Source organism: Alosa pseudoharengus, unplaced genomic scaffold (genome assembly GCF_046254945.1).
Source record: "Alosa pseudoharengus isolate Yale_2024_CS ecotype anadromous, Long Island Sound unplaced genomic scaffold, YU_APseudo_1.1 YU_APseudo_1.1_scf_14, whole genome shotgun sequence".
Lineage (NCBI taxonomy): Eukaryota > Metazoa > Chordata > Actinopteri > Clupeiformes > Clupeidae > Alosa > Alosa pseudoharengus.
Window position 1 is genome coordinate 13,541,501 of NW_027468609.1, and position 13,862 is coordinate 13,555,362.

At 39.5% G+C, this 13,862-nt stretch overlaps 1 protein-coding gene across 4 annotated transcripts in view; it reads right to left on the minus strand.

The window, feature by feature from the left end:
- LOC143122910 (voltage-gated potassium channel KCNC4-like) overlaps positions 1 to 13,862 on the minus strand; it is a 157,099-nt gene that overhangs the window by 12,287 nt on the left and 130,950 nt on the right. For 2 of the 4 annotated variants that reach the window (XM_076283910.1, XM_076283913.1), the window contains exon 1: positions 10,694 to 10,968. The exons of 1 other annotated variant lie outside the window; for it this stretch is intronic. The gene's annotated coding sequence lies outside the window, so the exon portion shown is untranslated. One more of the 4 variants, XM_076283911.1, reaches the window with a different exon arrangement.

Here is a 13,862-nt window from a genome sequence, read left to right on the forward strand (position 1 = left end):
TCCTTCATGGGATGAGCGTTGCTGTTCAAGTGCTGAAATTCTGCAATTTCACAAATACATATATTTTCAGAGGGGCTAAATATGCAATTTTCCACCATAGAATTTCACAAGTGGGGTGTCATTGGAAAGGGGAGGAGGTGTAGTTTCAGAATGTGGTGAAAGATCCCTTGCAAAATCCTTCATGGGCTATCTGTCCCTGTTCAAGTGCTGAAATTCTGCAATTTCACAAAATATATACTGTATTTTCAGAGGGGCAAAAAAGGGCATTTTCAACCATAGAATTTCACAAGTGGGGTGTCATTGGAAAGGGGAGGAGGTGTACTTTCAGAATGTGGTGAAACATCCCTTGCAAAATCCTTCAAGGGCTATCTGTCCCTGTTCAAGTGCTGAAATTCTGCAATTTCACAAATACATATTATATTTTCAGAGGGGCTAAATATCCAATTTACCACCATAGAATTTCACAAGTGGGATGTCATTGGAAAGGGGAGGAAGTGTAGATATAGAATGTGGTGAAATATCCCTTGCAAAATCCTTCATGGGACATCAGTCGCTGTTCTAGTGCTGAAAATCTGCAATTTCCACAAATATATACTGTATTTTCAGAGGGGCAAAAAAGGGCATTTTCAACCATAGAATTTCACAAGTGGGGTGTCATTGGAAAGGTGAGGAAGTGTAGTTTCAGAATGTGGTGAAAGATCCCTTGCAAAGTCCTTCATGGAATATCTGTCCCTGTTCAAGTGCTGAAATTCTGCAATTTCACAAAATATATATTGTATTTTCAGAGGGGCAAAAAAGGGCATTTTCCACCATAGAATTTCACAAGTGGGGTGTCATTGGAAAGGGGAGGAGGTGTAGTTTCAGAATGTGGTGAAACATCCCTTGCAAAATCCTTCATGGGATATCTGTCCCTGTTCAAGTGCTGAAATTCTGCAATTTCACAAATACATATTATATTTTCAGAGGGGCTAAATATGCAATTTTCAACCATAAAATTTCACAAGTGGGGTGTCATTGGAAAGGGGAGGAAGTGTAGTTTCAGAATGTGGTGAAAGATCCCTTGCAAAATCCTTCATGGGATATCTGTCCCTGTTCAAGTGCTGAAATTCTGCAATTTCACAAAATATATACTGTATTTTCAGAGGGGCAAAAAAGGGCATTTTCAACCATAGAATTTCACAAGTGGGGTGTCATTGGAAAGGGGAGGAGGTGTAGATATAGAATGTGGTGAAATATCCCTTGCAAAATCCTTCATGGGACATCAGTCGCTGTTCTAGTGCTGAAAATCTGCAATTTCCACAAATATATACTGTATTTTCAGAGGGGCAAAAAAGGGCATTTTCAACCATAGAATTTCACAAGTGGGGTGTCATTGAAAAGGTTAGGAAGTGTAGTTTCAGAATGTGGTGAAAGATCCCTTGCAAAGTCCTTCATGGAATATCTGTCCCTGTTCAAGTGCTGAAATTCTGCAATTTCACAAAATATATATTGTATTTTCAGAGGGGCAAAAAAGGGCATTTTCCACCATAGAATTTCACAAGTGGGTTGTCATTGGAAAGGGGAGGAGGTGTAGTTTCAGAATGTGGTGAAACATCCCTTGCAAAATCCTTCATGGGATATCTGTCCCTGTTCAAGTGCTGAAATTCTGCAATTTCACAAATACATATTATATTTTCAGAGGGGCTAAATATGCAATTTTCAACCATAGAATTTCACAAGTGGGGTGTCATTGGAAAGGGGAGGAAGTGTAGTTTCAGAATGTGGTGAAAGATACCTTGCAAAATCCTTCATGGGATATCTGTCCCTGTTCAAGTGCTGAAATTCTGCAATTTCACAAAATATATACTGTATTTTCAGAGGGGCAAAAAAGGGCATTTTCAACCATAGAATTTCACAAGTGGGGTGTCATTGGAAAGGGGAGGAGGTGTAGATATAGAATGTGGTGAAATATCCCTTGCAAAATCCTTCATGGGACATCAGTCGCTGTTCTAGTGCTGAAAATCTGCAATTTCCACAAATATATACTGTATTTTCAGAGGGGCAAAAAAGGGCATTTTCAACCATAGAATTTCACAAGTGGGGTGTCATTGGAAAGGTGAGGAAGTGTAGTTTCAGAATGTGGTGAAAGATCCCTTGCAAAGTCCTTCATGGAATATCTGTCCCTGTTCAAGTGCTGAAATTCTGCAATTTCACAAAATATATATTGTATTTTCAGAGGGGCAAAAAAGGGCATTTTCCACCATAGAATTTCACAAGTGGGGTGTCATTGGAAAGGGGAGGAGGTGTAGTTTCAGAATGTGGTGAAACATCCCTTGCAAAATCCTTCATGGGATATCTGTCCCTGTTCAAGTGCTGAAATTCTGCAATTTCACAAATACATATTATATTTTCAGAGGGGCTAAATATGCAATTTTCAACCATAGAATTTCACAAGTGGGGTGTCATTGGAAAGGGGAGGAAGTGTAGTTTCAGAATGTGGTGAAAGATCCCTTGCAAAATCCTTCATGGGATATCTGTCCCTGTTCAAGTGCTGAAATTCTGCAATTTCACAAAATATATACTGTATTTTCAGAGGGGCAAAAAAGGGCATTTTCAACCATAGAATTTCACAAGTGGGGTGTCATTGGAAAGGGGAGGAGGTGTAGATATAGAATGTGGTGAAATATCCCTTGCAAAATCCTTCATGGGACATCAGTCGCTGTTCTAGTGCTGAAAATCTGCAATTTCCACAAATATATACTGTATTTTCAGAGGGGCAAAAAAGGGCATTTTCAACCATAGAATTTCACAAGTGGGGTGTCATTGGAAAGGTGAGGAAGTGTAGTTTCAGAATGTGGTGAAAGATCCCTTGCAAAGTCCTTCATGGAATATCTGTCCCTGTTCAAGTGCTGAAATTCTGCAATTTCACAAAATATATATTGTATTTTCAGAGGGGCAAAAAAGGGCATTTTCCACCATAGAATTTCACAAGTGGGGTGTCATTGGAAAGGGGAGGAGGTGTAGTTTCAGAATGTGGTGAAACATCCCTTGCAAAATCCTTCATGGGATATCTGTCCCTGTTCAAGTGCTGAAATTCTGCAATTTCACAAATACATATTATATTTTCAGAGGGGCTAAATATGCAATTTTCAACCATAGAATTTCACAAGTGGGGTGTCATTGGAAAGGGGAGGAGGTGTAGTTTCAGAATGTGGTGAAAGATCCCTTGCAAAATCCTTCATGGGATATCTGTCCCTGTTCAAGTGCTGAAATTCTGCAATTTCACAAAATATATACTGTATTTTCAGAGGGGCAAAAAAGGGCATTTTCAACCATAGAATTTCACAAGTGGGGTGTCATTGGAAAGGGGAGGAGGTGTAGATATAGAATGTGGTGAAATATCCCTTGCAAAATCCTTCATGGGACATCAGTCGCTGTTCTAGTGCTGAAAATCTGCAATTTCCACAAATATATACTGTATTTTCAGAGGGGCAAAAAAGGGCATTTTCAACCATAGAATTTCACAAGTGGGGTGTCATTGAAAAGGTTAGGAAGTGTAGTTTCAGAATGTGGTGAAAGATCCCTTGCAAAGTCCTTCATGGAATATCTGTCCCTGTTCAAGTGCTGAAATTCTGCAATTTCACAAAATATATATTGTATTTTCAGAGGGGCAAAAAAGGGCATTTTCCACCATAGAATTTCACAAGTGGGTTGTCATTGGAAAGGGGAGGAGGTGTAGTTTCAGAATGTGGTGAAACATCCCTTGCAAAATCCTTCATGGGATATCTGTCCCTGTTCAAGTGCTGAAATTCTGCAATTTCACAAATACATATTATATTTTCAGAGGGGCTAAATATGCAATTTTCAACCATAGAATTTCACAAGTGGGGTGTCATTGGAAAGGGGAGGAAGTGTAGTTTCAGAATGTGGTGAAAGATACCTTGCAAAATCCTTCATGGGATATCTGTCCCTGTTCAAGTGCTGAAATTCTGCAATTTCACAAAATATATACTGTATTTTCAGAGGGGCAAAAAAGGGCATTTTCAACCATAGAATTTCACAAGTGGGGTGTCATTGGAAAGGGGAGGAGGTGTAGATATAGAATGTGGTGAAATATCCCTTGCAAAATCCTTCATGGGACATCAGTCGCTGTTCTAGTGCTGAAAATCTGCAATTTCCACAAATATATACTGTATTTTCAGAGGGGCAAAAAAGGGCATTTTCAACCATAGAATTTCACAAGTGGGGTGTCATTGGAAAGGTGAGGAAGTGTAGTTTCAGAATGTGGTGAAAGATCCCTTGCAAAGTCCTTCATGGAATATCTGTCCCTGTTCAAGTGCTGAAATTCTGCAATTTCACAAAATATATATTGTATTTTCAGAGGGGCAAAAAAGGGCATTTTCAACCATAGAATTTCACAAGTGGGGTGTCATTGAAAAGGTTAGGAAGTGTAGTTTCAGAATGTGGTGAAAGATCCCTTGCAAAGTCCTTCATGGAATATCTGTCCCTGTTCAAGTGCTGAAATTCTGCAATTTCACAAAATATATATTGTATTTTCAGAGGGGCAAAAAAGGGCATTTTCCACCATAGAATTTCACAAGTGGGTTGTCATTGGAAAGGGGAGGAGGTGTAGTTTCAGAATGTGGTGAAACATCCCTTGCAAAATCCTTCATGGGACATCAGTCGCTGTTCTAGTGCTGAAAATCTGCAATTTCCACAAATATATACTGTATTTTCAGAGGGGCAAAAAAGGGCATTTTCAACCATAGAATTTCACAAGTGGGGTGTCATTGAAAAGGTTAGGAAGTGTAGTTTCAGAATGTGGTGAAAGATCCCTTGCAAAGTCCTTCATGGAATATCTGTCCCTGTTCAAGTGCTGAAATTCTGCAATTTCACAAAATATATATTGTATTTTCAGAGGGGCAAAAAAGGGCATTTTCCACCATAGAATTTCACAAGTGGGTTGTCATTGGAAAGGGGAGGAGGTGTAGTTTCAGAATGTGGTGAAACATCCCTTGCAAAATCCTTCATGGGATATCTGTCCCTGTTCAAGTGCTGAAATTCTGCAATTTCACAAATACATATTATATTTTCAGAGGGGCTAAATATGCAATTTTCCACCATAGAATTTCACAAGTGGGGTGTCATTGGAAAGGGGAGGAGGTGTAGTTTCAGAATGTGGTGAAACATCCCTTGCAAAATCCTTCATGGGATATCTGTCCCTGTTCAAGTGCTGAAATTCTGCAATTTCACAAATACATATTATATTTTCAGAGGGGCTAAATATGCAATTTTCAACCATAGAATTTCACAAGTGGGGTGTCATTGGAAAGGGGAGGAGGTGTAGTTTCAGAATGTGGTGAAACATCCCTTGCAAAATCCTTCATGGGATATCTGTCCCTGTTCAAGTGCTGAAATTCTGCAATTTCACAAATACATATTATATTTTCAGAGGGGCTAAATATGCAATTTTCAACCATAGAATTTCACAAGTGGGGTGTCATTGGAAAGGGGAGGAAGTGTAGTTTCAGAATGTGGTGAAAGATACCTTGCAAAATCCTTCATGGGATATCTGTCCCTGTTCAAGTGCTGAAATTCTGCAATTTCACAAAATATATACTGTATTTTCAGAGGGGCAAAAAAGGGCATTTTCAACCATAGAATTTCACAAGTGGGGTGTCATTGGAAAGGGGAGGAGGTGTAGATATAGAATGTGGTGAAATATCCCTTGCAAAATCCTTCATGGGACATCAGTCGCTGTTCTAGTGCTGAAAATCTGCAATTTCCACAAATATATACTGTATTTTCAGAGGGGCAAAAAAGGGCATTTTCAACCATAGAATTTCACAAGTGGGGTGTCATTGGAAAGGTGAGGAAGTGTAGTTTCAGAATGTGGTGAAAGATCCCTTGCAAAGTCCTTCATGGAATATCTGTCCCTGTTCAAGTGCTGAAATTCTGCAATTTCACAAAATATATATTGTATTTTCAGAGGGGCAAAAAAGGGCATTTTCCACCATAGAATTTCACAAGTGGGGTGTCATTGGAAAGGGGAGGAGGTGTAGTTTCAGAATGTGGTGAAACATCCCTTGCAAAATCCTTCATGGGATATCTGTCCCTGTTCAAGTGCTGAAATTCTGCAATTTCACAAATACATATTATATTTTCAGAGGGGCTAAATATGCAATTTTCAACCATAGAATTTCACAAGTGGGGTGTCATTGGAAAGGGGAGGAGGTGTAGTTTCAGAATGTGGTGAAAGATCCCTTGCAAAATCCTTCATGGGATATCTGTCCCTGTTCAAGTGCTGAAATTCTGCAATTTCACAAAATATATACTGTATTTTCAGAGGGGCAAAAAAGGGCATTTTCAACCATAGAATTTCACAAGTGGGGTGTCATTGGAAAGGGGAGGAGGTGTACTTTCAGAATGTGGTGAAACATCCCTTGCAAAATCCTTCATGGGCTATCTGTCCCTGTTCAAGTGCTGAAATTCTGCAATTTCACAAATACATATTATATTTTCAGAGGGGCTAAATATCCAATTTACCACCATAGAATTTCACAAGTGGGATGTCATTGGAAAGGGGAGGAAGTGTAGATATAGAATGTGGTGAAATATCCCTTGCAAAATCCTTCATGGGACATCAGTCGCTGTTCTAGTGCTGAAAATCTGCAATTTCCACAAATATATACTGTATTTTCAGAGGGGCAAAAAAGGGCATTTTCAACCATAGAATTTCACAAGTGGGGTGTCATTGGAAAGGTGAGGAAGTGTAGTTTCAGAATGTGGTGAAAGATCCCTTGCAAAGTCCTTCATGGAATATCTGTCCCTGTTCAAGTGCTGAAATTCTGCAATTTCACAAAATATATATTGTATTTTCAGAGGGGCAAAAAAGGGCATTTTCCACCATAGAATTTCACAAGTGGGGTGTCATTGGAAAGGGGAGGAGGTGTAGTTTCAGAATGTGGTGAAACATCCCTTGCAAAATCCTTCATGGGATATCTGTCCCTGTTCAAGTGCTGAAATTCTGCAATTTCACAAATACATATTATATTTTCAGAGGGGCTAAATATGCAATTTTCAACCATAGAATTTCACAAGTGGGGTGTCATTGGAAAGGGGAGGAAGTGTAGTTTCAGAATGTGGTGAAAGATCCCTTGCAAAATCCTTCATGGGATATCTGTCCCTGTTCAAGTGTTGAAATTCTGCAATTTCACAAAATATATACTGTATTTTCAGAGGGGCAAAAAAGGGCATTTTCAACCATAGAATTTCACAAGTGGGGTGTCATTGGAAAGAGGAGAGAGTGTAGTTTCAGAATGTGTTGAAAAGTCCGATGCAAAATGACATGTAGGCCGTAGGGAATACATTTACTGTAGAAAAACTTCAAAATCTGCTACCCCCCCCCCCCCCCAGTGTAAAATGAACAAAATTATTTAATAGAAAAAAACATAACCCAACATGTATCAAAAGATCCAGCACAGAAAATAAAGAAAAAACTACATAATCTGCCACCCTCTACATAACCCCCCCCCCCCCTCTAAATTACCAAATGATTTAATAGAACACAAAAGGCAACATTTCTCAAAACATTCGGCAGTGGAGTCAACAGAAAAAAGATATATGTTCATCTGCAACAGGCACATGCCTGTGTTATCGCGGATTTGCGGTCAACGCTGGCCCCTTGTGGACGAGGTAGAAAATTGCATTATTTAAGGTGGAACGGAAACTTAACTCCCCCGCGATCTGAAAGTGGTCTTCCCCCGCGGAAACGAAAGTGGTGCCAAGTTCAGCCTCGTAGTTTCGGGTTGGCTCTGTTCAACGCATTTTTTGGACTGGATCTCTAAATGGGACGATCCAAAAGGAGCCATCTCCAAATGGGGATAGCTTATTTTGCAGATGACAAAAAGAAAGGGGACATTTTGCGAGTTTATAAAGTACTAGTGTGAACCGAACGTCTGTTCTCCGAAACTCAATTTTCGGAGTGCAGTCGCAAAAAGGGGAACGCATTGTGCATGATTGTGTTGTTGGACCTCCACTGCATTCAGGATTTGTATCGGTTTTCTACGACGGAGTATTAGGGCCACACATGAAGAAAAAAATATTTTTGCCATGGCGAGATTAAACTCGACATGTTGACTTTAAAGTCGCCATGTCGACATTAAACTCGACATTTCGAGAATAAAGTTGAGATGTCATGTCGACTTTAATCTCGACGTGTCGACTTTAAAGTCGCCATGTCGACATTAAACTCGACATTTCGAGAATAAAGTTGAAATATCATCTCGACGTGTCGACATTAAAGTCGACATGCTGACATTAAACTCGCAGTTTAAACATAGCATACAAAGTTTAAGCTAGCCTACACTAACACACAATACGTTACATGAATAATGGGCTTCAAATCAAATAGGTGTTATTTCAGATAGATTGCTAGATTGCAGATATTCAGATAGATTGCGTCTTGTCTGTTAACTATTCATTGCCGTCATCGTGAAGTGCTGTATCTCGCGGTTGGAAATACCATGCACTATGCCGTTTAGGCTATATAGCTAGAATAATACATGTATCCAATGATATAATGTTTCTATACAAAATGCTATTTCACTCTGTTTTACGTGGGTAAGGCCACCACACATTCAAATAACTGCCCTTCATGAACCACAGGCCGTCACTCTCCATAGGTTAACTAATTTCTCTAAAACTGCTTTTCCATGTCTCACCTGCAATAAACATAGGAGGCTATAAACACAGGTATAGCTTAAGCATATACTATTTTGATCCCGTGAGGGAATATGTGTGCATGTATACTTTATTTATGCACTATGTGTGCATATGTGCGCATGTAGGCTACTAGTAGGGAGTAGTAGTAGTAGTGGGTGGTCGGGAGGACAGCTTCATTCGTCCCTAGACATTCAGCAATAGGCTGTTTTGCATCCATTACAAACAAGCAATGTGAAATTCTAGGATTGGGGAGAGCGCCTAGTATGCCTAGTCTAGTGCAGTGTTTCCCAAAGTCTGGGTCGCGACCCACGGGTGGGTCGCAGGAGATATTATTTGGGTCGGCCTAACTGATACCATTTGTCATTTGATACCAGGAAAGCTAACAGTTTTCTATTAGGATGTAGTTTGTTAACTACCACAGTCACGGTTTTGTCATAAAAGCTCATGAAACTGGCGCATGAAACTGGGGGACGAACGCATCGCAGAGGGGGTGCCAGAGCATGGATATCTACCTCTCAAAATGAAACCTGTGGGGCGCCTGCCATGTACCTTGCAGTTGCAAACTACAAGGGACATGCATCCGCCTATTTGCACTAACATTAACAGATACCAGCTCCTCAACTTTTCTTCTACCGATTAAAATCTAGTGACCGTGCTGTCAACTAAAGCAGACATCCATAGACCGGACATAAGGCCATTCAATTTGCATGTAGATAGTTTCGATTGTAGATGCAATCTTTAACATTAAGCAACCTCCTCACATTCTTATTTCTGATTTAAAATGCACAACAGTGCATTATATTAGGTTACAATTGAAATGGACATTTTAAACACTATTCCTCTCGTTTTCTACCTCGCTAACTCCAAAGTAAAGGCACATTCTTCCGGCTATTGCGCAAAAGCCTCTTGTTCTGATATAACGACTATACAATATAATATAATACAACAATACAATATAACGACTTGAGTTATTTGCTGTTTAGATCGGAATTGACGTCCACAGTGTTATGGACCCATTTGTCTGCAACGCAATGTAGCCTACAACATTTTTTTTAGAAATACAGGAACAGCTTACTATGCTAACGAATGACGACTGCGCAACATGCGAGAATTACCCCAAACTCTCGGATGCGCATTACAATCTTTTCAGTAGTCATTTCCAACTTTTCACGCTGATGGTGCTCAAAATGCGACACAACCGTGTTCAAAGCAGGATCTATCTATCTAGATCCTATAGCAATGTATGGTTGGGGAAGGCATAGAAAAGTTGGAGAACCTGTGGCCTAAAACAATATTGGTGGTTGCAGGGTAGATTTTAAGTGAAATGGGTCGCGATGGTCTGTCATTTTTAAAAAGTGGGTCCCCAGAAAAAAAGTTTGGGAAACACTGGTCTAGTGCATAGGCCTAAGCATTAAGTTGAACCTTTAGATGAAAAACACTTTTTAATAATAGGCCTACAATAAATAAATAAACCGCTAATGACGTTTAGGCTATTTTGACCATCGCACGCCTGTAACTCCGTGATAAGGACCTACAGGAAAGTATTTGGCTGAGCAACGGAGGTTAATGTTTTATGTTTTGTTCACATGATATAGGCCTATGTCTTATCATTGTTGCAGTCGAAAACTGGAATGTTTAATTCGTCCTCCCTTTCAATCGTCCCGAGCGGTCGTTCTCTCTCCAAACTAACTTCTCAAAATGTTGAGATTAAAGTCGACATGATATTTCAACTTTATTCTCGAAATGTCGAGTTTAATGTCGACATGGCGACTTTAAAGTCGATACATTGAGATTAAAGTCGACATTACATTTCAACTTTATTCTCGAAATGTCGAGTTTAATGTCGACATGGCGAGTTTAATCTCGTCATGGCAAAAATATTTTTTCCTTCATGTGTGGCCCTAATACTCCGTCGTAGTTTTCAATTTCGTCGCATGCTCTGCAAAATTGTTGAACAGATCGATCAACATTAATGGATGATATGCCTTACCTTCTTATGATTTAAAATCACACTGTCCAGACACGACGGATCTGTTCGAGCCAATTCACATGTGCAGTTAATATGGTTTCCAGGCAGTACCTGCTTCCTTGCCAATATTGCCAAACGTTGGAGATCAAACATATGCTACAAGATTAGCAAGACTCGCACTCTAACAGCAGTCACCGATTTAGTCAATGCCAGCTACCCCCTATAACTTTTACTTAGGCTTCTTCATTAACTTAGTCTCAAGTCAAACATCTAAAATATTTTATAAAGGCTATTTAGCTTACATATATTTTCACCTTACTTCCTTTCCCCACAGAATGAAATATTTGCGAAATGTTTGCGCCCAGATGTTTTGGATCAACCGCATTTGCTTAGCCCTATTCACACAGTGCCAGTCCCTCGACCCCTCCCTCGTCCATAAGCCAGACCCCCTTTTGGTCTATTGATACTGGAGGTTAGCTTTTTACTAACATGGTAGCCTACAATCCATCGTTCAACTAACCACCATCTAAGTTAAGACTGTTTCCGAAAACCGTCAGTAGGCCTAAGCCTAGATAATGGACCAGTTAGGCTACATATTTATACATGCAATTTCTGAAAACTTGCAATACCAAAAATATTATGTAGCCTATATTACTTTATTTACAGACTCAAGATCCAGATAAAAAGCACACACAGCATATTATGGTTATGGTATTTAGCAGACACTTTTGTCCAAAGCAAATTATATTACACAACGAGTACATAAAAAAAAAAACAGTAATAGTTATTATAGACAAGTGCTATTTCAAGAAAAAGTCCTTGTATATGGGTCTAGAGGCATTTCTTAGTAAAAGTTGGGAACAGGACTTTTTATCATAATTAACATGTGCTGAATCCAACTAGCCCTGTTCCCAAGCAGAATTATGAGTTTTTGACCATCTAATTAGCATAAACAAAATGGCTGGTAAAATGGCGATTTTGGGCACTTTCTTCGGACGGGCATCATTATACCATGTAAATAAATTAATATTGTTCATCTGTGCATCTCAGAAATCTCCCGTGGGCAATAAATAAAAAGTAAAGGCTATGAAAAATATAAAAATGCAAAAAAAAACTATTATTATACTAATTAGCCTTATTATCACCTTATTATACTCTTGACTATGTTTACGGTCCTCTTTGGCAAAGAGTGTGGCCTGACTTCATTGGTAAACATCGTCTTCGTGGTGGGTGGACACATGTTTGGAGTTTAAAATCATTGGAGTTCCTTTGAACTAATCACGAACAACCGTAGAAATATCAGTAGAATATTGCTATGTTTAAGTGTAATAAAGTGTGTACATTTATAAATATAAATAGAATACTATTGGTGGGATAGGGGCAAAATGTTCGCCTCCTTGTTGTCCCTGTGAAGGTTGCCATCGACATGGACACCTCAACAGGCACAGGCAAGGAGGCAGTTGCCATACCATACTGTGACACAGTTGGTGGCTCTCAATGGTGCAGTTGTAGAGGTTTAGAAGTTCACCAGGATCTGAGGAGAAAGGTTGTGATCTTTAGTCTCCTCAGGAAGAAGAGATGCTGGTGAGCCTTCTTGATCAAGGTAGAGGTGTTGAGGGTCCAAGAGAGGTCCACAGAGATGTGGACACCCAGAAACATGAACTGGTGACATGCTCCACCTCAGTCCTGTTGATGAGGATGGGGCTTTGTGTGCTAGCTTTTGACTTCCTGAAGTCCACAATGAGGTCTTTGGTCCTCTTGGTGTTGAGAGCCAGGTTGTTGTCGGTGCTCCGCGATGTTAGGTGCTGGACCTCCTCCCTGCAGGCTGTCTCATTGATGAGAGCAATCACCGTAGTGTTGTCTGCAAACTTGACAATGGTGTTAGAGCCATGTACAGGTATGCAGTTGTAGGTGAAGAGGGAGTAAAAGAGGGCTCAGCACACGCCAGTGCTCAGGGTGTGGGTTGAGTGGGTGAGGTTATCTAATCTAACAGACTGCGGTCTGTTGGTTAGGAAGTCCAGAATCTAGTTTCAGAGGGAGGTATTGATGTCCAGTTCACTGAGTTTGGTGATCGATCAGTTTGGAGGGGATAATGGTGTTGAATACTGAACTGAATTCAATGAACAGCATTCTCACATAGGTGTTGCTATTGTCAAGGAGGGACAGGGCAGAGTGAAGTGCCATAGAGATGGCATCCTCTGTGCTCTTGTTCTGGCAAATTCTCTTGAAGCATTCTATACTGCAAACAAAATCTACCTCTGGGTACAAATAAAGTAACTTAAACTTGAACTTGCACTAGTTATAAAGTTATTCATCTAGCTATTAATTCACAGGACATGCAATCATTTTACTAACACAAATGTTATGAAGAAATATGGGTAACACTTTATGGTAAACATGAATTATCATGAATTCATGCATGAATTAATTCATGATTTATGCATTACTTCATTCCTTTATATCCTATGAATCATCAGGAATTGACATGAATTCATATACTCTCATTCATGATGACCTCATGTATGAACAACAACACATCAACTAAAGCATTAGGTGTGATGGGTATATCATTATGATTTATGATTTCTTAAGCATGATCATCATGATTACATGAATTTTAGGATAATTTCTCATGCATTCATCATGTCTGTGGCCCCTCAAATAAAGTAGTGAATAATGACATGTGTTTAGAGAACTCCAAAGTTATGTTCAAATCAGAATTTGAGCAGTGATGACCACATTTTTGGCAGAAAAATAAGGTCATGATCATGGTTAATACATCATAATTCATAATGATGTGCCCACCGTACCTAATACTTTAGTAATGTGTTCATGTATGAGGTCACAAATGACAAACTATGAACTCAGTAAATTCCTGATGATTAATTAGATATTAATGAATGAAGTAATACATAAATCGTAAATTAATTAATGTACCCTTACCGTAAAGTGTTACCGAAATGGGTAAAGGCCTGTATAACTTACTCCGAGACTACATACATTACCAACCCAATTCGCTTCAATTATGTAAATGTAATGTAAATCAGGTTTTATGGCCAAGTATACTTGGGTATACAAAGGAATTTGGTCTCTGCATGTATCCCATCCGTGAATTAGTGAACACACAGGTCACACATTGAAGCACACATTAACCTGGAGCAGTGAGCTGCCTTGCTACAGTGATGCTCGG